Source organism: Oncorhynchus mykiss, chromosome 15 (assembly GCF_057628025.1).
Source record: "Oncorhynchus mykiss isolate SJ-2025 chromosome 15, ASM5762802v1, whole genome shotgun sequence".
Lineage (NCBI taxonomy): Eukaryota > Metazoa > Chordata > Actinopteri > Salmoniformes > Salmonidae > Oncorhynchus > Oncorhynchus mykiss.
The window spans coordinates 45,625,029-45,652,500 of NC_143036.1; the positions used below are offsets into that span (position 1 = coordinate 45,625,029).

The following is a 27,472-nucleotide window of genomic DNA, read 5'->3' on the forward strand; positions in this document are numbered from 1 at the left end:
ATGAATGTGGGAAGCCGCCACTGGCTGATCCCGCCCTGGCTTACAATTTAAAAAAAACACGATTAACCTGAATTAGGGCCAGACTAGTTACCATCATTTTCTCACATTGCAATTGAAAGTTTTTTCTATTGTCTCTTTTTGGTCCATTTAGATTGTTAATGTAGATTGTATAGAATTATTTATTTTTATGTTATGGTTAAAAATGTTAATGTTTTACTGTGACTTGTCGTAGGCTCCTAAGTGGACCATAAGGTTAAAAACCAAACCAAATTAAGAAAACTAAACTGAAAAACAAAAAAATACAATTAAAAACTAAGTTGCTCCGCCAGAGTGTCTCTTTTGGGTCACTTTTGCTGGTCCCTAGCCCGGATTTGTTTGTTCCATGTGTAACTCTGTGTTGTTGTTTGTGTTGCACTGCTTTGCTTTATCTTGGCCAGGTCGCAGTGGTGTATGAGAACTTGTCCTTAACTGGCTTACCTGGTTAAATAAAGGTGACATTTTAAAAAATAAGCAACATTTTTTTCTTTTGCAGAAAGGGGATGTAGCTCAGTGGTAGAGCGCATGCTTTGCATGTATGAGGTCCTGGGTTCAATCCCCAGCTTCTCCATGTTTTTTTGCAAAGACCCAACTTCTACTTTCCAGAATGTTGAAATTCTAAGCAGGAAACAGAGATGTGCAAAATCATTTGGTCTTGTAATCTGAAGAATATGCGTTCAATCCCTGTTAGTACATTTATAGAACAGAAGTGGCATGGTTGCCAACTTTTATGGCATCATTTTCAAAAACTGAAGTTCATGTTTTCGATCCCTGTCCGTACCTGTTTCAAGAATTGCTGCTATCATTTCATTGTAGTTTCAATGGAGTGGTGTATATAAAAAGTACATTGTATTAATAGTTCACCCCTCCGCTTCCAGACTGTATATGAATGTGGGAAGCCGCCGCTGGCTGATCCCGCCCTGGCCAACATTTTTTTTTAAAAACACGATTAACCTGAATAAGGGCCAGACTAGTTACCATCATTTTCTCACATTGCAATTGAAAGTTTTTTCTATTGTCTCTTTTTGGTCCATTTAGATTGTTAATGTAGATTGTATAGAATTATTTATTTTTATGTTATGGTTAAAAATGTTAATGTTTTACTGTGACTTGTCGTAGGCTCCTAAGTGGACCATAAGGTTAAAAACCAAACCAAATTAAGAAAACTAAACTGAAAAACAAAAAAATACAATTAAAAACTAAGTTGCTCCGCCAGAGTGTCTCTTTTGGGTCACTTTTGCTGGTCCCTAGCCCGGATTTGTTTGTTCCATGTGTAACTCTGTGTTGTTGTTTGTGTTGCACTGCTTTGCTTTATCTTGGCCAGGTCGCAGTGGTGTATGAGAACTTGTCCTTAACTGGCTTACCTGGTTAAATAAAGGTGACATTTAAAAAAATAAGCAAAATGTTTTTCTTTTGCAGAAAGGGCATGTAGCTCAGTGGTAGAGCGCATGCTTTGCATGTATGAGGTCCTGGGTTCAATCCCCAGCTTCTCCATGTTTTTTTGCAAAGACCCAACTTCTACTTTCCAGAATGTTGAAATTCTAAGCAGGAAACAGAGATGTGCAAAATCATTTGGTCTTGTAATCTGAAGAATATGCGTTCAATCCCTGTTAGTACATTTATAGAACAGAAGTGGCATGGTTGCCAACTTTTATGGCATCATTTTCAAAAACTGAAGTTCATGTTTTCGATCCCTGTCCGTACCTGTTTCAAGAATTGCTGCTATCATTTCATTGTAGTTTCAATGGAGTGGTGTATATAAAAAGTACATTGTATTAATAGTTCACCCCTCCGCTTCCAGACTGTATATGAATGTGGGAAGCCGCCGCTGGCTGATCCCGCCCTGGCCAACATTTTTTTTTAAAAACACGATTAACCTGAATAAGGGCCAGACTAGTTACCATAATTTTCTCACATTGCAATTGAAAGTTTTTTCTATTGTCTCTTTTTGGTCCATTTAGATTGTTAATGTAGATTGTATAGAATTATTTATTTTTATGTTATGGTTAAAAATGTTAATGTTTTACTGTGACTTGTCGTAGGCTCCTAAGTGGACCATAAGGTTAAAAACCAAACCAAATTAAGAAAACTAAACTGAAAAACAAAAAAATACAATTAAAAACTAAGTTGCTCCGCCAGAGTGTCTCTTTTGGGTCACTTTTGCTGGTCCCTAGCCCGGATTTGTTTGTTCCATGTGTAACTCTGTGTTGTTGTTTGTGTTGCACTGCTTTGCTTTATCTTGGCCAGGTCGCAGTGGTGTATGAGAACTTGTCCTTAACTGGCTTACCTGGTTAAATAAAGGTGACATTTTAAAAAATAAGCAACATTTTTTTCTTTTTCAGAAAGGGGATGTAGCTCAGTGGTAGAGCGCATGCTTTGCATGTATGAGGTCCTGGGTTCAATCCCCAGCTTCTCCATGTTTTTTTGCAAAGACCCAACTTCTACTTTCCAGAATGTTGAAATTCTAAGCAGGAAACAGAGATGTGCAAAATCATTTGGTCTTGTAATCTGAAGAATATGCGTTCAATCCCTGTTAGTACATTTATAGAACAGAAGTGGCATGGTTGCCAACTTTTATGGCATCATTTTCAAAAACTGAAGTTCATGTTTTCGATCCCTGTCCGTATCTGTTTCAAGAATTGCTGCTATCATTTCATTGTAGTTTCAATGGAGTGGTGTATATAAAAGTACATTGTATTAATAGTTCACCCCTCCGCTTCCAGACTGTATATGAACGTGGGAAGCCGCCCCTGGCTGATCCCGCCCTGGCTTACAATTTAAAAAAAACACGATTAACCTGAATTAGGGCCAGACTAGTTACCATCATTTTCTCACATTGCAATTAAAAGTTTTTTCTATTGTCTCTTTTTGGTCCATTTAGATTGTTAATGTAGATTGTATAGAATTATTTATTTTTATGTTATGGTTAAAAATGTTAATGTTTTACTGTGACTTGTCGTAGGCTCCTAAGTGGACCATAAGGTTAAAAACCAAACCAAATTAAGAAAACTAAACTGAAAAACAAAAAAATACAATTAAAAACTAAGTTGCTCCGCCAGAGTGTCTCTTTTGGGTCACTTTTGCTGGTCCCAAGCCCGGATTTGTTTGTTCCATGTGTAACTCTGTGTTGTTGTTTGTGTTGCACTGCTTTGCTTTATCTTGGCCAGGTCGCAGTGGTGTATGAGAACTTGTCCTTAACTGGCTTACCTGGTTAAATAAAGGTAACATTTTAAAAAATAAGCAAAATATTTTTCTTTTGCATAAAGGGGATGTAGCTCAGTGGTAGAGCGCATGCTTTGCATGTATGAGGTCCTGGGTTCAATCACCAGCTTCTCCATGTTTTTTTGCAAAGACCCAACTTCTACTTTCCAGAATGTTGAAATTCTAAGCAGGAAACAGAGATGTGCAAAATCATTTGGTCTTGTAATCTGAAGAATATGCGTTCAATCCCTGTTAGTACATTTATAGAACAGAAGTGGCATGGTTGCCAACTTTTATGGCATCATTTTCAAAAACTGAAGTTCATGTTTTCGATCCCTGTCCGTACCTGTTTCAAGAATTGCTGCTATCATTTCATTGTAGTTTCAATGGAGTGGTTTATATAAAAAGTGCATTGTATTAATAGTTCACCCCTCCGCTTCCAGACTGTATATGAATGTGGGAAGCCGCCACTGGCTGATCCCGCCCTGGCTTACAATTAAAAAAAAACACGATTAACCTGAATTAGGGCCAGACTAGTTACCATCATTTTCTCACATTGCAATTGAAAGTTTTTTCTATTGTCTCTTTTTGGTCCATTTAGATTGTTAATGTAGATTGTATAGAATTATTTATTTTTATGTTATGGTTAAAAATGTTAATGTTTTACTGTGACTTGTCGTAGGCTCCTAAGTGGACCATAAGGTTAAAAACCAAACCAAATTAAGAAAACTAAACTGAAAAACAAAAAAATACAATTAAAAACTAAGTTGCTCCGCCAGAGTGTCTCTTTTGGGTCACTTTTGCTGGTCCCTAGCCCGGATTTGTTTGTTCCATGTGTAACTCTGTGTTGTTGTTGTGTTGCACTGCTTTGCTTTATCTTGGCCAGGTCGCAGTGGTGTATGAGAACTTGTCCTTAACTGGCTTACCTGGTTAAATAAAGGTGACATTTTAAAAAATAAGCAACATTTTTTTCTTTTGCAGAAAGGGGATGTAGCTCAGTGGTAGAGCGCATGCTTTGCATGTATGAGGTCCTGGGTTCAATCCCCAGCTTCTCCATGTTTTTTTGCAAAGACCCAACTTCTACTTTCCAGAATGTTGAAATTCTAAGCAGGAAACAGAGATGTGCAAAATCATTTGGTCTTGTAATCTGAAGAATATGCGTTCAATCCCTGTTAGTACATTTATAGAACAGAAGTGGCATGGTTGCCAACTTTTATGGCATCATTTTCAAAAACTGAAGTTCATGTTTTCGATCCCTGTCCGTACCTGTTTCAAGAATTGCTGCTATCATTTCATTGTAGTTTCAATGGAGTGGTGTATATAAAAAGTACATTGTATTAATAGTTCACCCCTCCGCTTCCAGACTGTATATGAATGTGGGAAGCCGCCACTGGCTGATCCCGCCCTGGCTTACAATTTTAAAAAAAACACGATTAACCTGAATTAGGGCCAGACTAGTTACCATCATTTTCTCACATTGCAATTGAAAGTTTTTTCTATTGTCTCTTTTTGGTCCATTTAGATTGTTAATGTAGATTGTATAGAATTATTTATTTTTATGCTATGGTTAAAAATGTTAATGTTTTACTGTGACTTGTCGTAGGCTCCTAAGTGGACCATAAGGTTAAAAACCAAACCAAATTAAGAAAACTAAACTGAAAAACAAAAAAATACAATTAAAAACTAAGTTGCTCCGCCAGAGTGTCTCTTTTGGGTCACTTTTGCTGGTCCCTAGCCCGGATTTGTTTGTTCCATGTGTAACTCTGTGTTGTTGTTTGTGTTGCACTGCTTTGCTTTATCTTGGCCAGGTCGCAGTGGTGTATGAGAACTTGTCCTTAACTGGCTTACCTGGTTAAATAAAGGTGACATTTTAAAAAATAAGCAACATTTTTTTCTTTTGCAGAAAGGGGATGTAGCTCAGTGGTAGAGCGCATGCTTTGCATGTATGAGGTCCTGGGTTCAATCCCCAGCTTCGCCATGTTTTTTTGCAAAGACCCAACTTCTACTTTCCAGAATGTTGAAATTCTAAGCAGGAAACAGAGATGTGCAAAATCATTTGGTCTTGTAATCTGAAGGATATGCGTTCAATCCCTGTTAGTACATTTATAGAACAGAAGTGGCATGGTTGCCAACTTTTATGGCATCATTTTCAAAAACTGAAGTTCATGTTTTCGATCCCTGTCCGTACCTGTTTCAAGAATTGCTGCTATCATTTCATTGTAGTTTCAATGGAGTGGTGTATATAAAAAGTACATTGTATTAATAGTTCACCCCTCCGCTTCCAGACTGTATATGAATGTGGGTAGCCGCCACTGGCTGATCCCGCCCTGGCTTACATTTTTTTTTTTTAAACACGATTAACCTGAATTAGGGCCAGACTAGTTACCATCATTTTCTCACATTGCAATTGAAAGTTTTTTCTATTGTCTCTTTTTGGTCCATTTAGATTGTTAATGTAGATTGTATAGAATTATTTATTTTTATGTTATGGTTAAAAATGTTAATGTTTTACTGTGACTTGTCGAAGGCTCCTAAGTGGACCATAAGGTTAAAAACCAAACCAAATTAAGAAAACTAAACTGAAAAACAAAAAAATACAATTAAAAACTAAGTTGCTCCGCCAGAGTGTCTCTTTTGGGTCACTTTTGCTGGTCCCAAGCCCGGATTTGTTTGTTCCATGTGTAACTCTGTGTTGTTGTTTGTGTTGCACTGCTTTGCTTTATCTTGGCCAGGTCGCAGTGGTGTATGAGAACTTGTCCTTAACTGGCTTACCTGGTTAAATAAAGGTGACATTTTAAAAAATAAGCAACATTTATTTATTTCCCAGAAAGGGGATGTAGCTCAGTGGTAGAGCGCATGCTTTGCATGTATGAGGTCCTGGGTTCAATCCCCAGCTTCTCCATGTTTTTTTGCAAAGACCCAACTTCTACTTTCCAGAATGTTGAAATTCTAAGCAGGAAACAGAGATGTGCAAAATCATTTGGTCTTGTAATCTGAAGAATATGCGTTCAATCCCTGTTAGTACATTTATAGAACAGAAGTGACATGGTAGCCAACTTTTATGGCATCATTTTCAAAAACTGAAGTTCATGTTTTCGATCCCTGTCCGTACCTGTTTTAAGAATTGCTGCTATCATTTCATTGTAGTTTCAATGGAGTGGTGTATATAAAAAGTACATTGTATTAATAGTTCACCCCTCCGCTTCCAGACTGTATATGAATGTGGGAAGCCGCTGCTGGCTGATCCCGCCCTGGCTTACATTTTAAAAAAAACACGATTAACCTGAATTAGGGCCAGACTAGGTACCATCATTTTCTCACATTGCAATTGAAAGTTTTTTTCTATTGTCTCTTTTTGGTCCATTTAGATTGTTAATGTAGATTGCATAGAATTATTTATTTTTATGTTATGGTTAAAAATGTTAATGTTTTACTGTGACTTGTCGAAGGCTCCTAAGTGGACCATAAGGTTAAAAACCAAACCAAATTAAGAAAACTAAACTGAAAAACAAAAAAATACAATTAAAAACTAAGTTGCTCCGCCAGAGTGTCTCTTTTGGGTCACTTTTGCTGGTCCCAAGCCCGGATTTGTTTGTTCCATGTGTAACTCTGTGTTGTTGTTTGTGTTGCACTGCTTTGCTTTATCTTGGCCAGGTCGCAGTGGTGTATGAGAACTTGTCCTTAACTGGCTTACCTGGTTAAATAAAGGTGACATTTAAAAAAATAAGCAACATTTATTTATTTCCCAGAAAGGGGATGTAGCTCAGTGGTAGAGCGCATGCTTTGCATGTATGAGGTCCTGGGTTCAATCCCCAGCTTCTCCATGTTTTTTTGCAAAGACCCAACTTCTACTTTCCAGAATGTTGAAATTCTAAGCAGGAAACAGAGATGTGCAAAATCATTTGGTCTTGTAATCTGAAGAATATGCGTTCAATCCCTGTTAGTACATTTATAGAACAGAAGTGGCATGGTTGCCAACTTTTATGGCATCATTTTCAAAAACTGAAGTTCATGTTTTCGATCCCTGTCCGTACCTGTTTCAAGAATTGCTGCTATCATTTCATTGTAGTTTCAATGGAGTGGTGTATATAAAAAGTACATTGTATTAATAGTTCACCCCTCCGCTTCCAGACTGTATACGAATGTGGGAAGCCGCCACTGGCTGATCCCGCCCTGGCTTACAATTTAAAAAAAACACGATTAACCTGAATTAGGGCCAGACTAGTTACCATCATTTTCTCACATTGCAATTGAAAGTTTTTTCTATTGTCTCTTTTTGGTCCATTTAGATTGTTAATGTAGATTGTATAGAATTATTTATTTTTATGTTATGGTTAAAAATGTTAATGTTTTACTGTGACTTGTCGTAGGCTCCTAAGTGGACCATAAGGTTAAAAACCAAACCAAATTAAGAAAACTAAACTGAAAAACAAAAAAATACAATTAAAAACTAAGTTGCTCCGCCAGAGTGTCTCTTTTGGGTCACTTTTGCTGGTCCCTAGCCCGGATTTATTTGTTCCATGTGTAACTGTGTGTTGTTGTTGTGTTGCACTGCTTTGCTTTATCTTGGCCAGGTCGCAGTGGTGTATGAGAACTTGTCCTTAACTGGCTTACCTGGTTAAATAAAGGTGACATTTTAAAAAATAAGCATTTTTTTTTTCTTTTGCAGAAAGGGGATGTAGCTCAGTGGTAGAGCGCATGCTTTGCATGTATGAGGTCCTGGGTTCAATCCCCAGCTTCTCCATGTTTTTTTGCAAAGACCCAACTTCTACTTTCCAGAATGTTGAAATTCTAAGCAGGAAACAGAGATGTGCAAAATCATTTGGTCTTGTAATCTGAAGAATATGCGTTCAATCCCTGTTAGTACATTTATAGAACAGAAGTGGCATGGTTGCCAACTTTTATGGCATCATTTTCAAAAACTGAAGTTCATGTTTTCGATCCCTGTCCGTACCTGTTTCAAGAATTGCTGCTATCATTTCATTGTAGTTTCAATGGAGTGGTGTATATAAAAAGTACATTGTATTAATAGTTCACCCCTCCGCTTCCAGACTGTATATGAATGTGGGTAGCCGCCACTGGCTGATCCCGCCCTGGCTTACATTTTTTTTTTTTAAACACGATTAACCTGAATTAGGGCCAGACTAGTTACCATCATTTTCTCACATTGCAATTGAAAGTTTTTTCTATTGTCTCTTTTTGGTCCATTTAGATTGTTAATGTAGATTGTATAGAATTATTTATTTTTATGTTATGGTTAAAAATGTTAATGTTTTACTGTGACTTGTCGTAGGCTCCTAAGTGGACCATAAGGTTAAAAACCAAACCAAATTAAGAAAACTAAACTGAAAAACAAAAAAATACAATTAAAAACTAAGTTGCTCCGCCAGAGTGTCTCTTTTGGGTCACTTTTGCTGGTCCCTAGCCCGGATTTATTTGTTCCATGTGTAACTGTGTGTTGTTGTTGTGTTGCACTGCTTTGCTTTATCTTGGCCAGGTCGCAGTGGTGTATGAGAACTTGTCCTTAACTGGCTTACCTGGTTAAATAAAGGTGACATTTTAAAAAATAAGCATTTTTTTTTTCTTTTGCAGAAAGGGGATGTAGCTCAGTGGTAGAGCGCATGCTTTGCATGTATGAGGTCCTGGGTTCAATCCCCAGCTTCTCCATGTTTTTTTGCAAAGACCCAACTTCTACTTTCCAGAATGTTGAAATTCTAAGCAGGAAACAGAGATGTGCAAAATCATTTGGTCTTGTAATCTGAAGAATATGCGTTCAATCCCTGTTAGTACATTTATAGAACAGAAGTGGCATGGTTGCCAACTTTTATGGCATCATTTTCAAAAACTGAAGTTCATGTTTTCGATCCCTGTCCGTACCTGTTTCAAGAATTGCTGCTATCATTTCATTGTAGTTTCAATGGAGTGGTGTATATAAAAAGTACATTGTATTAATAGTTCACCCCTCCGCTTCCAGACTGTATATGAATGTGGGTAGCCGCCACTGGCTGATCCCGCCCTGGCTTACATTTTTTTTTTTTAAACACGATTAACCTGAATTAGGGCCAGACTAGTTACCATCATTTTCTCACATTGCAATTGAAAGTTTTTTCTATTGTCTCTTTTTGGTCCATTTAGATTGTTAATGTAGATTGTATAGAATTATTTATTTTTATGTTATGGTTAAAAATGTTAATGTTTTACTGTGACTTGTCGTAGGCTCCTAAGTGGACCATAGGGTTAAAAACCAAACCAAATTAAGAAAACTAAACTGAAAAACAAAAAAATACAATTAAAAACTAAGTTGCTCCGCCAGAGTGTCTCTTTTGGGTCACTTTTGCTGGTCCCAAGCCCGGATTTGTTTGTTCCATGTGTAACTCTGTGTTGTTGTTTGTGTTGCACTGCTTTGCTTTATCTTGGCCAGGTCGCAGTGGTGTATGAGAACTTGTCCTTAACTGGCTTACCTGGTTAAATAAAGGTGACATTTTAAAAAATAAGCAACATTTATTTATTTCCCAGAAAGGGGATGTAGCTCAGTGGTAGAGCGCATGCTTTGCATGTATGAGGTCCTGGGTTCAATCCCCAGCTTCTCCATGTTTTTTTGCAAAGACCCAACTTCTACTTTCCAGAATGTTGAAATTCTAAGCAGGAAACAGAGATGTGCAAAATCATTTGGTCTTGTAATCTGAAGAATATGCGTTCAATCCCTGTTAGTACATTTATAGAACAGAAGTGGCATGGTTGCCAACTTTTATGGCATCATTTTCAAAAACTGAAGTTCATGTTTTCGATCCCTGTCCGTACCTGTTTCAAGAATTGCTGCTATCATTTCATTGTAGTTTCAATGGAGTGGTGTATATAAAAAGTACATTGTATTAATAGTTCACCCCTCCGCTTCCAGACTGTATACGAATGTGGGAAGCCGCCACTGGCTGATCCCGCCCTGGCTTACAATTTAAAAAAAACACGATTAACCTGAATTAGGGCCAGACTAGTTACCATCATTTTCTCACATTGCAATTGAAAGTTTTTTCTATTGTCTCTTTTTGGTCCATTTAGATTGTTAATGTAGATTGTATAGAATTATTTATTTTTATGTTATGGTTAAAAATGTTAATGTTTTACTGTGACTTGTCGTAGGCTCCTAAGTGGACCATAAGGTTAAAAACCAAACCAAATTAAGAAAACTAAACTGAAAAACAAAAAAATACAATTAAAAACTAAGTTGCTCCGCCAGAGTGTCTCTTTTGGGTCACTTTTGCTGGTCCCTAGCCCGGATTTGTTTGTTCCATGTGTAACTCTGTGTTGTTGTTGTGTTGCACTGCTTTGCTTTATCTTGGCCAGGTCGCAGTGGTGTATGAGAACTTGTCCTTAACTGGCTTACCTGGTTAAATAAAGGTGACATTTTTTTTAAAAAAGCAACATTTTTTTCTTTTGTAGAAAGGGGATGTAGCTCAGTGGTAGAGTGCATGCTTTGCATGTATGAGGTCCTGGGTTCAATCCCCAGCTTCTCCATGTTTTTTTGCAAAGACCCAACTTCTACTTTCCAGAATGTTGAAATTCTAAGCAGGAAACAGAGATGTGCAAAATCATTTGGTCTTGTAATCTGAAGAATATGCGTTCAATCCCTGTTAGTACATTTATAGAACAGAAGTGGCATGGTTGCCAACTTTTATGGCATCATTTTCAAAAACTGAAGTTCATGTTTTCGATCCCTGTCCGTACCTGTTTCAAGAATTGCTTCTATCATTTCATTGTAGTTTCAATGGAGTGGTGTATATAAAAAGTGCATTGTATTAATAGTTCACCCCTCCGCTTCCAGACTGTATATGAATGTGGGAAGCCGCCACTGGCTGATCCCGCCCTGGCCTACATTTTTTTTTTAAAAACACGATTAACCTGAATAAGGGCCAGACTAGTTACCATAATTTTCTCACATTGCAATTGAAAGTTTTTTCTATTGTCTCTTTTTGGTCCATTTAGATTGTTAATGTAGATTGTATAGAATTATTTATTTTTATGTTATGGTTAAAAATGTTAATGTTTTACTGTGACTTGTCGTAGGCTCCTAAGTGGACCATAAGGTTAAAAACCAAACCAAATTAAGAAAACTAAACTGAAAAACAAAAAAATACAATTAAAAACTAAGTTGCTCCGCCAGAGTGTCTCTTTTGGGTCACTTTTGCTGGTCCCTAGCCCGGATTTGTTTGTTCCATGTGTAACTCTGTGTTGTTGTTGTGTTGCACTGCTTTGCTTTATCTTGGCCAGGTCGCAGTGGTGTATGAGAACTTGTCCTTAACTGGCTTACCTGGTTAAATAAAGGTGACATTTTTTTTAAAAAAGCAACATTTTTTTCTTTTGTAGAAAGGGGATGTAGCTCAGTGGTAGAGTGCATGCTTTGCATGTATGAGGTCCTGGGTTCAATCCCCAGCTTCTCCATGTTTTTTTGCAAAGACCCAACTTCTACTTTCCAGAATGTTGAAATTCTAAGCAGGAAACAGAGATGTGCAAAATCATTTGGTCTTGTAATCTGAAGAATATGCGTTCAATCCCTGTTAGTACATTTATAGAACAGAAGTGGCATGGTTGCCAACTTTTATGGCATCATTTTCAAAAACTGAAGTTCATGTTTTCGATCCCTGTCCGTACCTGTTTCAAGAATTGCTTCTATCATTTCATTGTAGTTTCAATGGAGTGGTGTATATAAAAAGTGCATTGTATTAATAGTTCACCCCTCCGCTTCCAGACTGTATATGAATGTGGGAAGCCGCCACTGGCTGATCCCGCCCTGGCTTACATTTTTTTTTTTAAAACACGATTAACCTGAATTAGGGCCAGACTAGTTACCATCATTTTCTCACATTGCAATTGAAAGTTTTTTCTATTGTCTCTTTTTGGTCCATTTAGATTGTTAATGTAGATTGTATAGAATTATTTATTTTTATGTTATGGTTAAAAATGTTAATGTTTTACTGTGACTTGTCGTAGGCTCCTAAGTGGACCATAAGGTTAAAAACCAAACCAAATTAAGAAAACTAAACTGAAAAACAAAAAAATACAATTAAAAACTAAGTTGCTCCGCCAGAGTGTCTCTTTTGGGTCACTTTTGCTGGTCCCTAGCCCGGATTTGTTTGTTCCATGTGTAACTCTGTGTTGTTGTTGTGTTGCACTGCTTTGCTTTATCTTGGCCAGGTCGCAGTGGTGTATGAGAACTTGTCCTTAACTGGCTTACCTGGTTAAATAAAGGTGACATTTTTTTTAAAAAAGCAACATTTTTTTCTTTTGTAGAAAGGGGATGTAGCTCAGTGGTAGAGTGCATGCTTTGCATGTATGAGGTCCTGGGTTCAATCCCCAGCTTCTCCATGTTTTTTTGCAAAGACCCAACTTCTACTTTCCAGAATGTTGAAATTCTAAGCAGGAAACAGAGATGTGCAAAATCATTTGGTCTTGTAATCTGAAGAATATGCGTTCAATCCCTGTTAGTACATTTATAGAACAGAAGTGGCATGGTTGCCAACTTTTATGGCATCATTTTCAAAAACTGAAGTTCATGTTTTCGATCCCTGTCCGTACCTGTTTCAAGAATTGCTTCTATCATTTCATTGTAGTTTCAATGGAGTGGTGTATATAAAAAGTGCATTGTATTAATAGTTCACCCCTCCGCTTCCAGACTGTATATGAATGTGGGAAGCCGCCACTGGCTGATCCCGCCCTGGCTTACATTTTTTTTTTTAAAACACGATTAACCTGAATTAGGGCCAGACTAGTTACCATCATTTTCTCACATTGCAATTGAAAGTTTTTTCTATTGTCTCTTTTTGGTCCATTTAGATTGTTAATGTAGATTGTATAGAATTATTTATTTTTATGTTATGGTTAAAAATGTTAATGTTTTACTGTGACTTGTCGTAGGCTCCTAAGTGGACCATAAGGTTAAAAACCAAACCAAATTAAGAAAACTAAACTGAAAAACCAAAAAATACAATTAAAAACTAAGTTGCTCCGCCAGAGTGTCTTTTTTGGGTCACTTTTGCTGGTCCCTAGCCCGGATTTATTTGTTCCATGTGTAACTCTGTGTTGTTGTTGTGTTGCACTGCTTTGCTTTATCTTGGCCAGGTCGCAGTGGTGTATGAGAACTTGTCCTTAACTGGCTTACCTGGTTAAATAAAGGTGACATTTTAAAAAATAAGCAACATTTTTTTCTTTTGCAGAAAGGGGATGTAGCTCAGTGGTAGAGCGCATGCTTTGCATGTATGAGGTCCTGGGTTCAATCCCCAGCTTCTCCATGTTTTTTTGCAAAGACCCAACTTCTACTTTCCAGAATGTTGAAATTCTAAGCAGGAAACAGAGATGTGCAAAATCATTTGGTCTTGTAATCTGAAGAATATGCGTTCAATCCCTGTTAGTACATTTATAGAACAGAAGTGGCATGGTTGCCAACTTTTATGGCATCATTTTCAAAAACTGAAGTTCATGTTTTCGATCCCTGTCCGTACCTGTTTCAAGAATTGCTGCTATCATTTCATTGTAGTTTCAATGGAGTGGTGTATATAAAAGTACATTGTATTAATAGTTCACCCCTCCGCTTCCAGACTGTATATGAATGTGGGAAGCCGCCGCTGGCTGATCCCGCCCTGGCTTACATTTTTTTTTAAAACACGATTAACCTGAATAAGGGCCAGACTAGTTACCATCATTTTCTCACATTGCAATTGAAAGTTTTTTCTATTGTCTCTTTTTGGTCCATTTAGATTGTTAATGTAGATTGTATAGAATTATTTATTTTTATGTTATGGTTAAACATTTTAATTTTTTACTGTGACTTGTCGTAGGCTCCTAAGTGGACCATAAGGTTAAAAACCAAACCAAATTAAGAAAACTAAACTGAAAAACAAAAAAATACAATTAAAAACTAAGTTGCTCCGCCAGAGTGTCTCTTTTGGGTCACTTTTGCTGGTCCCTAGCCCGGATTTGTTTGTTCCATGTGTAACTCTGTGTTGTTGTTTGTGTTGCACTGCTTTGCTTTATCTTGGCCAGGTCGCAGTGGTGTATGAGAACTTGTCCTTAACTGGCTTACCTGGTTAAATAAAGGTGACATTTTAAAAAATAAGCAACATTTTTTTCTTTTGCAGAAAGGGGATGTAGCTCAGTGGTAGAGCGCATGCTTTGCATGTATGAGGTCCTGGGTTCAATCCCCAGCTTCTCCATGTTTTTTTGCAAAGACCCAACTTCTACTTTCCAGAATGTTGAAATTCTAAGCAGGAAACAGAGATGTGCAAAATCATTTGGTCTTGTAATCTGAAGAATATGCGTTCAATCCCTGTTAGTACATTTATAGAACAGAAGTGGCATGGTTGCCAACTTTTATGGCATCATTTTCAAAAACTGAAGTTCATGTTTTCGATCCCTGTCCGTACCTGTTTCAAGAATTGCTGCTATCATTTCATTGTAGTTTCAATGGAGTGGTGTATATAAAAAGTACATTGTATTAATAGTTCACCCCTCCGCTTCCAGACTGTATATGAATGTGGGAAGCCGCCGCTGGCTGATCCCGCCCTGGCCTACATTTTTTTTTAAAAACACGATTAACCTGAATAAGGGCCAGACTAGTTACCATAATTTTCTCACATTGCAATTGAAAGTTTTTTCTATTGTCTCTTTTTGGTCCATTTAGATTGTTAATGTAGATTGTATAGAATTATTTATTTTTATGTTATGGTTAAAAATGTTAATGTTTTACTGTGACTTGTCGTAGGCTCCTAAGTGGACCATAAGGTTAAAAACCAAACCAAATTAAGAAAACTAAACTGAAAAACAAAAAAATACAATTAAAAACTAAGTTGCTCCGCCAGAGTGTCTCTTGTGGGTCACTTTTGCTGGTCCCTAGCCCGGATTTGTTTGTTCCATGTGTAACTCTGTGTTGTTGTTTGTGTTGCACTGCTTTGCTTTATCTTGGCCAGGTCGCAGTGGTGTATGAGAACTTGTCCTTAACTGGCTTACCTGGTTAAATAAAGGTGACATTTTAAAAAATAAGCAACATTTTTTTCTTTTGCAGAAAGGGGATGTAGCTCAGTGGTAGAGCGCATGCTTTGCATGTATGAGGTCCTGGGTTCAATCCCCAGCTTCTCCATGTTTTTTTGCAAAGACCCAACTTCTACTTTCCAGAATGTTGAAATTCTAAGCAGGAAACAGAGATGTGCAAAATCATTTGGTCTTGTAATCTGAAGAATATGCGTTCAATCCCTGTTAGTACATTTATAGAACAGAAGTGGCATGGTTGCCAACTTTTATGGCATCATTTTCAAAAACTGAAGTTCATGTTTTCGATCCCTGTCCGTACCTGTTTCAAGAATTGCTGCTATCATTTCATTGTAGTTTCAATGGAGTGGTGTATATAAAAAGTACATTGTATTAATAGTTCACCCCTCCGCTTCCAGACTGTATATGAATGTGGGAAGCCGCCGCTGGCTGATCCCGCCCTGGCCTACATTTTTTTTTTAAAACACGATTAACCTGAATAAGGGCCAGACAAGTTACCATAATTTTCTCACATTGCAATTGAAAGTTTTTTCTATTGTCTCTTTTTGGTCCATTTAGATTGTTAATGTAGATTGTATAGAATTATTTATTTTTATGTTATGGTTAAAAATGTTAATGTTTTACTGTGACTTGTCGTAGGCTCCTAAGTGGACCATAAGGTTAAAAACCAAACCAAATTAAGAAAACTAAACTGAAAAACAAAAAAATACAATTAAAAACTAAGTTGCTCCGCCAGAGTGTCTCTTTTGGGTCACTTTTGCTGGTCCCAAGCCCGGATTTGTTTGTTCCATGTGTAACTCTGTGTTGTTGTTTGTGTTGCACTGCTTTGCTTTATCTTGGCCAGGTCGCAGTGGTGTATGAGAACTTGTCCTTAACTGGCTTACCTGGTTAAATAAAGGTGACATTTTTTTAAAAAAAGCAACATTTTTTTCTTTTGCAGAAAGGGGATGTAGCTCAGTGGTAGAGTGCATGCTTTGCATGTATGAGGTCCTGGGTTCAATCCCCAGCTTCTCCATGTTTTTTTGCAAAGACCCAACTTCTACTTTCCAGAATGTTGAAATTCTAAGCAGGAAACAGAGATGTGCAAAATCATTTGGTCTTGTAATCTGAAGAATATGCGTTCAATCCCTGTTAGTACATTTATAGAACAGAAGTGGCATGGTTGCCAACTTTTATGGCATCATTTTCAAAAACTGAAGTTCATGTTTTCGATCCCTGTCCGTACCTGTTTCAAGAATTGCTTCTATCATTTCATTGTAGTTTCAATGGAGTGGTGTATATAAAAAGTGCATTGTATTAATAGTTCACCCCTCCGCTTCCAGACTGTATATGAATGTGGGAAGCCGCCACTGGCTGATCCCGCCCTGGCTTACATTTTTTTTTTTAAAACACGATTAACCTGAATTAGGGCCAGACTAGTTACCATCATTTTCTCACATTGCAATTGAAAGTTTTTTCTATTGTCTCTTTTTGGTCCATTTAGATTGTTAATGTAGATTGTATAGAATTATTTATTTTTATGTTATGGTTAAAAATGTTAATGTTTTACTGTGACTTGTCGTAGGCTCCTAAGTGGACCATAAGGTTAAAAACCAAACCAAATTAAGAAAACTAAACTGAAAAACAAAAAAATACAATTAAAAACTAAGTTGCTCCGCCAGAGTGTCTCTTTTGGGTCACTTTTGCTGGTCCCTAGCCCGGATTTATTTGTTCCATGTGTAACTCTGTGTTGTTGTTGTGTTGCACTGCTTTGCTTTATCTTGGCCAGGTCGCAGTGGTGTATGAGAACTTGTCCTTAACTGGCTTACCTGGTTAAATAAAGGTGACATTTTAAAAAATAAGCAATTTTTTTTTCTTTTGCAGAAAGGGGATGTAGCTCAGTGGTAGAGCGCATGCTTTGCATGTATGAGGTCCTGGGTTCAATCCCCAGCTTCTCCATGTTTTTTTGCAAAGACCCAACTTCTACTTTCCAGAATGTTGAAATTCTAAGCAGGAAACAGAGATGTGCAAAATCATTTGGTCTTGTAATCTGAAGAATATGCGTTCAATCCCTGTTAGTACATTTATAGAACAGAAGTGGCATGGTTGCCAACTTTTATGGCATCATTTTCAAAAACTGAAGTTCATGTTTTCGATCCCTGTCCGTACCTGTTTCAAGAATTGCTGCTATCATTTCATTGTAGTTTCAATGGAGTGGTGTATATAAAAAGTACATTGTATTAATAGTTCACCCCTCCGCTTCCAGACTGTATATGAATGTGGGTAGCCGCCACTGGCAGATCCCGCCCTGGCTTACATTTTTTTTTTTTAAACACGATTAACCTGAATTAGGGCCAGACTAGTTACCATCATTTTCTCACATTGCAATTGAAAGTTTTTTCTATTGTCTCTTTTTGGTCCATTTAGATTGTTAATGTAGATTGTATAGAATTATTTATTTTTATGTTATGGTTAAAAATGTTAATGTTTTACTGTGACTTGTCGTAGGCTCCTAAGTGGACCATAAGGTTAAAAACCAAACCAAATTAAGAAAACTAAACTGAAAAACCAAAAAATACAATTAAAAACTAAGTTGCTCCGCCAGAGTGTCTCTTTTGGGTCACTTTTGCTGGTCCCTAGCCCGGATTTATTTGTTCCATGTGTAACTCTGTGTTGTTGTTGTGTTGCACTGCTTTGCTTTATCTTGGCCAGGTCGCAGTGGTGTATGAGAACTTGTCCTTAACTGGCTTACCTGGTTAAATAAAGGTGACATTTTAAAAAATAAGCAACATTTTTTTCTTTTGCAGAAAGGGGATGTAGCTCAGTGGTAGAGCGCATGCTTTGCATGTATGAGGTCCTGGGTTCAATCCCCAGCTTCTCCATGTTTTTTTGCAAAGACCCAACTTCTACTTTCCAGAATGTTGAAATTCTAAGCAGGAAACAGAGATGTGCAAAATCATTTGGTCTTGTAATCTGAAGAATATGCGTTCAATCCCTGTTAGTACATTTATAGAACAGAAGTGGCATGGTTGCCAACTTTTATGGCATCATTTTCAAAAACTGAAGTTCATGTTTTCGATCCCTGTCCGTACCTGTTTCAAGAATTGCTGCTATCATTTCATTGTAGTTTCAATGGAGTGGTGTATATAAAAAGTACATTGTATTAATAGTTCACCCCTCCGCTTCCAGACTGTATATGAATTTGGGTAGCCACCACTGGCTGATCCCGCCCTTGCTTACATTTTTTTTTTTTAAACACGATTAACCTGAATTAGGGCCAGACTAGTTACCATCATTTTCTCACATTGCAATTGAAAGTTTTTTCTATTGTCTCTTTTTGGTCCATTTAGATTGTTAATGTAGATTGTATAGAATTATTTATTTTTATGTTATGGTTAAAAATGTTAATGTTTTACTGTGACTTGTCGTAGGCTCCTAAGTGGACCATAAGGTTAAAAACCAAACCAAATTAAGAAAACTAAACTGAAAAACAAAAAAATACAATTAAAAACTAAGTTTCTCCGCCAGAGTGTCTCTTTTGGGTCACTTTTGCTGGTCCCAAGCCCTGATTTGTTTGTTCCATGTGTAACTCTGTGTTGTTGTTTGTGTTGCACTGCTTTGCTTTATCTTGGCCAGGTCGCAGTGGTGTATGAGAACTTGTCCTTAACTGGCTTACCTGGTTAAATAAAGGTGACATTTTAAAAAATAAGCAACATTTTTTTCTTTTGCAGAAAGGGGATGTAGCTCAGTGGTAGAGCGCATGCTTTGCATGTATGAGGTCCTGGGTTCAATCCCCAGCTTCTCCATGTTTTTTTGCAAAGACCCAACTTCTACTTTCCAGAATGTTGAAATTCTAAGCAGGAAACAGAGATGTGCAAAATCATTTGGTCTTGTAATCTGAAGAATATGCGTTCAATCCCTGTTAGTACATTTAGAACAGAAGTGGCATGGTTGCCAACTTTTATGGCATCATTTTCAAAAACTGAAGTTCATGTTTTCGATCCCTGTCCGTACCTGTTTCAAGAATTGCTGCTATCATTTCATTGTAGTTTCAATGGAGTGGTGTATATAAAAGTACATTGTATTAATAGTTCACCCCTCCGCTTCCAGACTGTATATGAATTTGGGAAGCCGCCGCTGGCTGATCCCGCCCTGGCTTACATTTTTTTTTTAAAACACGATTAACCTGAATAAGGGCCAGACTAGTTACCATCATTTTCTCACATTGCAATTGAAAGTTTTTTCTATTGTCTCTTTTTGGTCCATTTAGATTGTTAATGTAGATTGTATAGAATTATTTATTTTTATGTTATGGTTAAAAATGTTAATGTTTTACTGTGACTTGTCGTAGGCTCCTAAGTGGACCATAAGGTTAAAAACCAAACCAAATTAAGAAAACTAAACTGAAAAACAAAAAAATACAATTAAAAACTAAGTTGCTCCGCCAGAGTGTCTCTTTTGGGTCACTTTTGCTGGTCCCTAGCCCGGATTTGTTTGTTCCATGTGTAACTCTGTTGTTGTTTGTGTTGCACTGCTTTGCTTTATCTTGGCCAGGTCGCAGTGGTGTATGAGAACTTGTCCTTAACTGGCTTACCTGGTTAAATAAAGGTGACATTTTAAAAAATAAGCAACATTTTTTTCTTTTGCAGAAAGGGGATGTAGCTCAGTGGTAGAGCGCATGCTTTGCATGTATGAGGTCCTGGGTTCAATCCCCAGCTTCTCCATGTTTTTTTGCAAAGACCCAACTTCTACTTTCCAGAATGTTGAAATTCTAAGCAGGAAACAGAGATGTGCAAAATCATTTGGTCTTGTAATCTGAAGAATATGCGTTCAATCCCTGTTAGTACATTTATAGAACAGAAGTGGCATGGTTGCCAACTTTTATGGCATCATTTTCAAAAACTGAAGTTCATGTTTTCGATCCCTGTCCGTACCTGTTTCAAGAATTGCTGCTATCATTTCATTGTAGTTTCAATGGAGTGGTGTATATAAAAAGTACATTGTATTAATAGTTCACCCCTCCGCTTCCAGACTGTATATGAATGTGGGAAGCCGCCGCTGGCTGATCCCGCCCTGGCCTACATTTTTTTTTAAAAACACGATTAACCTGAATAAGGGCCAGACTAGTTACCATAATTTTCTCACATTGCAATTGAAAGTTTTTTCTATTGTCTCTTTTTGGTCCATTTAGATTGTTAATGTAGATTGTATAGAATTATTTATTTTTATGTTATGGTTAAAAATGTTAATGTTTTACTGTGACTTGTCGTAGGCTCCTAAGTGGACCATAAGGTTAAAAACCAAACCAAATTAAGAAAACTAAACTGAAAAACAAAAAAATACAATTAAAAACTAAGTTGCTACACCAGAGTGTCTCTTTTGGGTCACTTTTGCTGGTCCCTAGCCCGGATTTGTTTGTTCCATGTGTAACTCTGTGTTGTTGTTTGTGTTGCACTGCTTTGCTTTATCTTGGCCAGGTCGCAGTGGTGTATGAGAACTAGTCCTTAACTGGCTTACCTGGTTAAATAAAGGTGACATTTTAAAAAATAAGCTATTTTTTTTTCTTTTGCAGAAAGGGGATGTAGCTCAGTGGTAGAGCGCATGCTTTGCATGTATGAGGTCCTGGGTTCAATCCCCAGCTTCTCCATGTTTCTTTGCAAAGACCCAACTTCTACTTTCCAGAATGTTGAAATTCTAAGCAGGAAACAGAGATGTGCAAAATCATTTGGTCTTGTAATCTGAAGAATATGCGTTCAATCCATGTTAGTACATTTATAGAACAGAAGTGGCATGGTTGCCAACTTTTATGGCATCATTTTCAAAAACTGAAGTTCATGTTTTCGATCCCTGTCCGTACCTGTTTCAAGAATTGCTGCTATCATTTCATTGTAGTTTCAATGGAGTGGTGTATATAAAAAGTACATTGTATTAATAGTTCACCCCTCCGCTTCCAGACTGTATATGAATGTGGGAAGCCGCCGCTGGCTGATCCCGCCCTGGCTTACATTTTTTAAAAAAACACGATTAACCTGAATTAGGCCAGACTAGTTACCATCATTTTCTCACATTGCAATTGAAAATTTTTCTATTGTCTCTTTTTGGTCCATTTAGATTGTTAATGTAGATTGTATAGAATTATTTATTTTTATGTTATGGTTAAACATTTTAATTTTTTACTGTGACTTGTCGTAGGCTCCTAAGTGGACCATAAGGTTAAAAACCAAACCAAATTAAGAAAACTAAACTGAAAAACAAAAAAATACAATTAAAAACTTAGTTGCTCCGCCAGAGTGTCTCTTTTGGGTCACTTTTGCTGGTTCCAAGCCCGGATTTGTTTGTTCCATGTGTAACTCTGTGTTGTTGTTTGTGTTGCACTGCTTTGCTTTATCTTGGCCAGGTCGCAGTGGTGTATGAGAACTTGTCCTTAACTGGCTTACCTGGTTAAATAAAGGTGACATTTTAAAAATGAGCAACATTTTTTTCTTTTGCAGAAAGGGGATGTAGCTCAGTGGTAGAGTGCATGCTTTGCATGTATGAGGTCCTGGGTTCAATCCCCAGCTTCTCCATGTTTTTTTGCAAAGACCCAACTTCTACCTTCCAGAATGTTGAAATTCTAAGCAGGAAACAGAGATGTGCAAAATCATTTGTTCTTGTAATCTGAAGAATATGCGTTCAATCCCTGTTAGTACATTTATAGAACAGAAGTGGCATGGCTGCCAACTTTTATGGCATCATTTTCAAAAACTGAAGTTCATGTTTTCGATCCCTGTCCGTACCTGTTTCAAGAATTGCTGCTATCATTTCATTGTAGTTTCAATGGAGTGGTGTATATAAAAAGTACATTGTATTAATAGTTCACCCCTCCGCTTCCAGACTGTATATGAATGTGGGAAGCCGCCGCTGGCTGATCCCGCCCTGGCTTACATTTTTTTTTTAAAACACGATTAACCTGAATTAGGCCAGACTAGTTACCATCATTTTCTCACATTGCAATTGAAAGTTTTTTCTATTGTCTCTTTTTGGTCCATTTAGATTGTTAATGTAGATTGTATAGAATTATTTATTTTTATGTTATGGTTAAAAATGTTAATGTTTTACTGTGACTTGTCGTAGGCTCCTAAGTGGACCATAAGGTTAAAAACCAAACCAAATTAAGAAAACTAAACTGAAAAACAAAAAAATACAATTAAAAACTAAGTTGCTCCGCCAGAGTGTCTCTTTTGGGTCACTTTTCCTGGTCCCAAGCCCGGATTTGTTTGTTCCATGTGTAACTCTGTGTTGTTGTTTGTGTTGCACTGCTTTGCTTTATCTTGGCCAGGTCGCAGTGGTGTATGAGAACTTGTCCTTAACTGGCTTACCTGGTTAAATAAAGGTGACATTTAAAAAAATAAGCAACATATTTTTCTTTTGCAGAAAGGGGATGTAGCTCAGTGGTAGAGTGCATGCTTTGCATGTATGAGGTCCTGGGTTCAATCCCCAGCTTCTCCATGTTTCTTTGCAAAGACCCAGCTTCTACTTTCCAGAATGTTGAAATTCTAAGCAGGAAACAGAGATGTGCAAAATCATTTGGTCTTGTAATCTGAAGAATATGCGTTCAATCCCTGTTAGTACATTTATAGAACAGAAGTGGCATGGTTGCCAACCTTTATGGCATCATTTTCAAAAACTGAAGTTCATGTTTTCGATCCCTGTCCGTACCTGTTTCAAGAATTGCTGCTATCATTTCATTGTAGTTTCAATGGAGTGGTGTATATAAAAGTACATTGTATTAATAGTTCACCCCTCCGCTTCCAGACTGTATATGAATGTGGGAAGCCGCCGCTGGCTGATCCCGCCCTGGCTTACATTTTAAAAAAAAAACACGATTAACCTGAATTAGGCCAGACTAGTTACCATCATTTTCTCACATTGCAATTGAACATTTTTCTATTGTCTCTTTTTGGTCCATTTAGATTGTTAATGTAGATTGTATAGAATTATTTATTTTTATGTTATGGTTAAACATTTTAATTTTTTACTGTGACTTGTCGTAGGCTCCTAAGTGGACCATAAGGTTAAAAACCAAACCAAATTAAGAAAACTAAACTGAAAAACAAAAAAATACAATTAAAAACTAAGTTGCTCCGCCAGAGTGTCTCTTTTGGGTCACTTTTGCTGGTTCCAAGCCCGGATTTGTTTGTTCCATGTGTAACTCTGTGTTGTTGTTTGTGTTGCACTGCTTTGCTTTATCTTGGCCAGGTCGCAGTGGTGTATGAGAACTTGTCCTTAACTGGCTTACCTGGTTAAATAAAGGTGACATTTTAAAAAATAAGCAAAATTTTTTTCTTTTGCAGAAAGGGGATGTAGCTCAGTGGTAGAGTGCATGCTTTGCATGTATGAGATCCTGGGTTCAATCCCCAGCTTCTCCATGTTTTTTTGCAAAGACCCAACTTCTACTTTCCAGAATGTTGAAATTCTAAGCAGGAAACAGAGATGTGCAAAATCATTTGTTCTTGTAATCTGAAGAATATGCGTTCAATCCCTGTTAGTACATTTATAGAACAGAAGTTCATGGTTGCCAACTTTTATGGCATCATTTTCAAAAACTGAAGTTCATGTTTTCGATCCCTGTCCGTACCTGTTTCAAGAATTGCTGCTATCATTTCATTGTAGTTTCAATGGAGTGGTGTATATAAAAAGTGCATTGTATTAATAGTTCACCCCTCCGCTTCCAGACTGTATATGAATGTGGGAAGCCGCCGCTGGCTGATCCCGCCCTGGCTTACATTAAAAAAAAAAAACACGATTAACCTGAATTAGGCCAGACTAGTTACCATCATTTTCTCACATTGCAATTGAAAGTTTTTTCTATTGTCTCTTTTTGGTCCATTTAGATTGTTAATGTAGATTGTATAGAATTATTTATTTTTATGTTATGGTTAAAAATGTTAATGTTTTACTGTGACTTGTCGTAGGCTCCTAAGTGGACCATAAGGTTAAAAACCAAACCAAATTAAGAAAACTAAACTGAAAAACAAAAAAATACAATTAAAAACTAAGTTGCTCCGCCAGAGTGTCTCTTTTGGGTCACTTTTGCTGGTCCCAAGCCCGGATTTGTTTGTTCCATGTGTAACTCTGTGTTGTTGTTTGTGTTGCACTGCTTTGCTTTATCTTGGCCAGGTCGCAGTGGTGTATGAGAACTTGTCCTTAACTGGCTTACCTGGTTAAATAAAGGTGACATTTAAAAAAATAAGCAAAATGTTTTTCTTGTGCAGAAAGGGGATGTAGCTCAGTGTTAGAGCGCATGCTTTGCATGTATGAGGTCCTGGGTTCAATCCCCAGCTTCTCCATGTTTTTTTGCAAAGACCCAACTTCTACTTTCCAGAATGTTGAAATTCTAAGCAGGAAACAGAGATGTGCAAAATCATTTGGTCTTGTAATCTGAAGAATATGCGTTCAATCCCTGTTAGTACATTTATAGAACAGAAGTGGCATGGTTGCCAACTTTTATGGCATCATTTTCAAAACTGAAGTTCATGTTTTCGATCCCTGTCCGTACCTGTTTCAAGAATTGCTGCTATCATTTCATTGTAGTTTCAATGGAGTGGTGTATATAAAAAGTACATTGTATTAATAGTTCACCCCTCCGCTTCCAGACTGTATATGAATGTGGGAAGCCGCCACTGGCTGATCCCGCCCTGGCTTACAATTAAAAAAAAACACGATTAACCTGAATTAGGGCCAGACTAGTTACCATCATTTTCTCACATTGCAATTGAAAGTTTTTTCTATTGTCTCTTTTTGGTCCATTTAGATTGTTAATGTAGATTGTATAGAATTATTTATTTTTATGTTATGGTTAAAAATGTTAATGTTTTACTGTGACTTGTCGTAGGCTCCTAAGTGGACCATAAGGTTAAAAACCAAACCAAATTAAGAAAACTAAACTGAAAAACAAAAAAATACAATTAAAAACTAAGTTGCTCCGCCAGAGTGTCTCTTTTGGGTCACTTTTGCTAGTCCCTAGCCCGGATTTGTTTGTTCCATGTGTAACTCTGTGTTGTTGTTGTGTTGCACTGCTTTGCTTTATCTTGGCCAGGTCGCAGTGGTGTATGAGAACTTGTCCTTAACTGGCTTACCTGGTTAAATAAAGGTGACATTTTAAAAAATAAGCAACATTTTTTTCTTTTGCAGAAAGGGGATGTAGCTCAGTGCTTTGCATGTATGAGGTCCTGGGTTCAATCCCCAGCTTCTCCATGTTTCTTTGCAAAGACCCAACTTCTACTTTCCAGAATGTTGAAATTCTAAGCAGGAAACAGAGATGTGCAAAATCATTTGGTCTTGTAATCTGAAGAATATGCGTTCAATCCCTGTTAGTACATTTATAGAACAGAAGTGGCATGGTTGCCAACTTTTATGGCATAATTTTCAAAAACTGAAGTTCATGTTTTCGATCCCTGTCCGTACCTGTTTCAAGAATTGCTGCTATCATTTCATTGTAGTTTCAATGGAGTGGTGTATATAAAAAGTACATTGTATTAATAGTTCACCCCTCCGCTTCCAGACTGTATATGAATGTGGGAAGCCGCTGCTGGCTGATCCCGCCCTGGCTTACATTTAAAAAAAAACACGATTAACCTGAATTAGGGCTAGACTAGGTACCATCATTTTCTCACATTGCAATTGAAAGTTTTTTTCTATTGTCTCTTTTTGGTCCATTTAGATTGTTAATGTAGATTGCATAGAATTATTTATTTTTATGTTATGGTTAAAAATGTTAATGTTTTACTGTGACTTGTCGTAGGCTCCTAAGTGGACCATAAGGTTAAAAACCAAACCAAATTAAGAAAACAAAACTGAAAAACAAAAAAATACAATTAAAAACTAAGTTGCTCCGCCAGAGTGTCTCTTTTGGGTCACTTTTGCTGGTCCCAAGCCCGGATAAAGGAGGAGGGTTGGAATTGTGACATAAAAAAAACAAGAATCGACAGAAGAAAGTTCATTTGTAGTTCTAAATATATCTAGTGTGTTTTTTACTCACTTCTTGTCTCTCCCACGGAGTTATTCCTCTCTCCAACAGCGTCCATCACAATTACATGATCATGGTCAATTATGCAAATTAGGTGATGACGTCATTTAGCGACTTCTAGCGTCTTTTAGGGCAGGGATTATACCAGGAGAAATAGAGTGAAAGATAGTATAGAGCCTGAGTGGAGCAGCAGCTGTGGAAGTCCATCAATAGACCAAGAAGCTTAATCGCATATCGTTAACTGGAGCGGGGGAGGAAAGTGGAGAAAAGTCGAAGAAGGCTTTAGATGAAGGGCTCTCCCAACTCCTACCCTGTGTGACACCCGTAAAAAGGTGACCCCAAAATCGAAAATAGATAGAAGACCGGAGGACAACCAGAGTCAGAATGGGCCTTCCCAACCATACATTGGAATAGCGTGCAAAAATTACGAGTCTTTCTCCAGCGGCTGGAGAAATCGTTCCTGGCAGGCTAGTGCGGGGAGGTAAAGGAGGGGCCCTCTAGTAGGGCCTCTTCAGCCCCTACTTGTGTGACACCTGACAGGGGTGGTTCAATGTCTGTATGTTAGTGCTCAGACTTACATGCTAGGGTTGAGTGGGATGCGGCTTGCCGAGAGTTAACATTACATGGAGATGGGCGTCCAGCGGTGTACTACCAAGTCTCAGGTTCGCCTGAGTACGGGACTCTACACGACATGGTGGGAGCTCTCTCCACGCTTCTCGGAGCATGAAGTTGAATGGTATGTGAATAACGATTAGCTGGCGCTACCTCACGACCTCACATGGAAGTGTGTTTGTCTCCTCTACGTTCAGAGACTCGAGGTGGAGACAACCCATGGGCCCCGTGGGTTGGGACACTGCACAGTGCAAGACATTCAGTCATTGGCAGGCTAATGTGAGGAGGTAAGGGAGGGGACCTCCAGTAGGGCCTCTTCAACCCCTACTGACAGGATGTCTGACGAGGACAAATCGAGCTGCCTTAGGCAGGCTGATGTGGGGATCTGGAGAGAGGGCTCGCATGGCTGGTTTGTGTGGGGTCCGCTGTTTCCTTCCCGTATGAAGTCTGGCAGAGACAGAGCGAAAGGTCTCTAACATGTTAGTGCAGGGAGGTAAGGGAGGAGCCCTCTAGTAGGGTTCTTTCAACTCCTACCTGTAGGTCACCAACCTCAGGTGTCGATAACATGAAAACTAGAGCTACCTCGGTACCGGTCTGTTG

At 37.8% G+C, this 27,472-nt stretch overlaps 27 non-coding genes across 27 annotated transcripts; all 27 read left to right on the forward strand.

Moving 5' to 3' along the window:
* Nucleotides 1–535: 535 nt before the first annotated feature.
* On the forward strand, nucleotides 536–607 carry trnaa-ugc (transfer RNA alanine (anticodon UGC)). The gene has a single exon. It is a non-coding gene; the product is annotated as a tRNA-Ala (tRNA).
* An 851-nt stretch (nucleotides 608–1,458) lies between these two features.
* trnaa-ugc (transfer RNA alanine (anticodon UGC)) lies at nucleotides 1,459–1,530 on the forward strand. Its single transcript has one exon. It is a non-coding gene; the product is annotated as a tRNA-Ala (tRNA).
* Nucleotides 1,531–2,381: 851 nt separating this feature from the next.
* On the forward strand, nucleotides 2,382–2,453 carry trnaa-ugc (transfer RNA alanine (anticodon UGC)). Its single transcript has one exon. It is a non-coding gene; the product is annotated as a tRNA-Ala (tRNA).
* Nucleotides 2,454–3,301: 848 nt separating this feature from the next.
* Nucleotides 3,302–3,373, forward strand: trnaa-ugc (transfer RNA alanine (anticodon UGC)). Its single transcript has one exon. It is a non-coding gene; the product is annotated as a tRNA-Ala (tRNA).
* Nucleotides 3,374–4,221: 848 nt separating this feature from the next.
* trnaa-ugc (transfer RNA alanine (anticodon UGC)) lies at nucleotides 4,222–4,293 on the forward strand. The gene has a single exon. It is a non-coding gene; the product is annotated as a tRNA-Ala (tRNA).
* An 850-nt stretch (nucleotides 4,294–5,143) lies between these two features.
* On the forward strand, nucleotides 5,144–5,215 carry trnaa-ugc (transfer RNA alanine (anticodon UGC)). Its single transcript has one exon. It is a non-coding gene; the product is annotated as a tRNA-Ala (tRNA).
* An 852-nt stretch (nucleotides 5,216–6,067) lies between these two features.
* trnaa-ugc (transfer RNA alanine (anticodon UGC)) lies at nucleotides 6,068–6,139 on the forward strand. Its single transcript has one exon. It is a non-coding gene; the product is annotated as a tRNA-Ala (tRNA).
* Nucleotides 6,140–6,989: 850 nt separating this feature from the next.
* trnaa-ugc (transfer RNA alanine (anticodon UGC)) lies at nucleotides 6,990–7,061 on the forward strand. Its single transcript has one exon. It is a non-coding gene; the product is annotated as a tRNA-Ala (tRNA).
* An 848-nt stretch (nucleotides 7,062–7,909) lies between these two features.
* Nucleotides 7,910–7,981, forward strand: trnaa-ugc (transfer RNA alanine (anticodon UGC)). Its single transcript has one exon. It is a non-coding gene; the product is annotated as a tRNA-Ala (tRNA).
* An 851-nt stretch (nucleotides 7,982–8,832) lies between these two features.
* Nucleotides 8,833–8,904, forward strand: trnaa-ugc (transfer RNA alanine (anticodon UGC)). The gene has a single exon. It is a non-coding gene; the product is annotated as a tRNA-Ala (tRNA).
* Nucleotides 8,905–9,756: 852 nt separating this feature from the next.
* Nucleotides 9,757–9,828, forward strand: trnaa-ugc (transfer RNA alanine (anticodon UGC)). The gene has a single exon. It is a non-coding gene; the product is annotated as a tRNA-Ala (tRNA).
* Nucleotides 9,829–10,677: 849 nt separating this feature from the next.
* Nucleotides 10,678–10,749, forward strand: trnaa-ugc (transfer RNA alanine (anticodon UGC)). The gene has a single exon. It is a non-coding gene; the product is annotated as a tRNA-Ala (tRNA).
* Nucleotides 10,750–11,601: 852 nt separating this feature from the next.
* trnaa-ugc (transfer RNA alanine (anticodon UGC)) lies at nucleotides 11,602–11,673 on the forward strand. Its single transcript has one exon. It is a non-coding gene; the product is annotated as a tRNA-Ala (tRNA).
* Nucleotides 11,674–12,525: 852 nt separating this feature from the next.
* On the forward strand, nucleotides 12,526–12,597 carry trnaa-ugc (transfer RNA alanine (anticodon UGC)). The gene has a single exon. It is a non-coding gene; the product is annotated as a tRNA-Ala (tRNA).
* Nucleotides 12,598–13,448: 851 nt separating this feature from the next.
* Nucleotides 13,449–13,520, forward strand: trnaa-ugc (transfer RNA alanine (anticodon UGC)). Its single transcript has one exon. It is a non-coding gene; the product is annotated as a tRNA-Ala (tRNA).
* An 849-nt stretch (nucleotides 13,521–14,369) lies between these two features.
* Nucleotides 14,370–14,441, forward strand: trnaa-ugc (transfer RNA alanine (anticodon UGC)). Its single transcript has one exon. It is a non-coding gene; the product is annotated as a tRNA-Ala (tRNA).
* An 851-nt stretch (nucleotides 14,442–15,292) lies between these two features.
* trnaa-ugc (transfer RNA alanine (anticodon UGC)) lies at nucleotides 15,293–15,364 on the forward strand. The gene has a single exon. It is a non-coding gene; the product is annotated as a tRNA-Ala (tRNA).
* An 852-nt stretch (nucleotides 15,365–16,216) lies between these two features.
* On the forward strand, nucleotides 16,217–16,288 carry trnaa-ugc (transfer RNA alanine (anticodon UGC)). Its single transcript has one exon. It is a non-coding gene; the product is annotated as a tRNA-Ala (tRNA).
* Nucleotides 16,289–17,139: 851 nt separating this feature from the next.
* Nucleotides 17,140–17,211, forward strand: trnaa-ugc (transfer RNA alanine (anticodon UGC)). The gene has a single exon. It is a non-coding gene; the product is annotated as a tRNA-Ala (tRNA).
* An 851-nt stretch (nucleotides 17,212–18,062) lies between these two features.
* On the forward strand, nucleotides 18,063–18,134 carry trnaa-ugc (transfer RNA alanine (anticodon UGC)). The gene has a single exon. It is a non-coding gene; the product is annotated as a tRNA-Ala (tRNA).
* An 852-nt stretch (nucleotides 18,135–18,986) lies between these two features.
* Nucleotides 18,987–19,058, forward strand: trnaa-ugc (transfer RNA alanine (anticodon UGC)). The gene has a single exon. It is a non-coding gene; the product is annotated as a tRNA-Ala (tRNA).
* Nucleotides 19,059–19,904: 846 nt separating this feature from the next.
* trnaa-ugc (transfer RNA alanine (anticodon UGC)) lies at nucleotides 19,905–19,976 on the forward strand. The gene has a single exon. It is a non-coding gene; the product is annotated as a tRNA-Ala (tRNA).
* Nucleotides 19,977–20,827: 851 nt separating this feature from the next.
* On the forward strand, nucleotides 20,828–20,899 carry trnaa-ugc (transfer RNA alanine (anticodon UGC)). The gene has a single exon. It is a non-coding gene; the product is annotated as a tRNA-Ala (tRNA).
* Nucleotides 20,900–21,746: 847 nt separating this feature from the next.
* trnaa-ugc (transfer RNA alanine (anticodon UGC)) lies at nucleotides 21,747–21,818 on the forward strand. The gene has a single exon. It is a non-coding gene; the product is annotated as a tRNA-Ala (tRNA).
* Nucleotides 21,819–22,668: 850 nt separating this feature from the next.
* trnaa-ugc (transfer RNA alanine (anticodon UGC)) lies at nucleotides 22,669–22,740 on the forward strand. The gene has a single exon. It is a non-coding gene; the product is annotated as a tRNA-Ala (tRNA).
* An 848-nt stretch (nucleotides 22,741–23,588) lies between these two features.
* Nucleotides 23,589–23,660, forward strand: trnaa-ugc (transfer RNA alanine (anticodon UGC)). Its single transcript has one exon. It is a non-coding gene; the product is annotated as a tRNA-Ala (tRNA).
* An 849-nt stretch (nucleotides 23,661–24,509) lies between these two features.
* trnaa-ugc (transfer RNA alanine (anticodon UGC)) lies at nucleotides 24,510–24,581 on the forward strand. The gene has a single exon. It is a non-coding gene; the product is annotated as a tRNA-Ala (tRNA).
* Nucleotides 24,582–27,472: the final 2,891 nt, after the last annotated feature.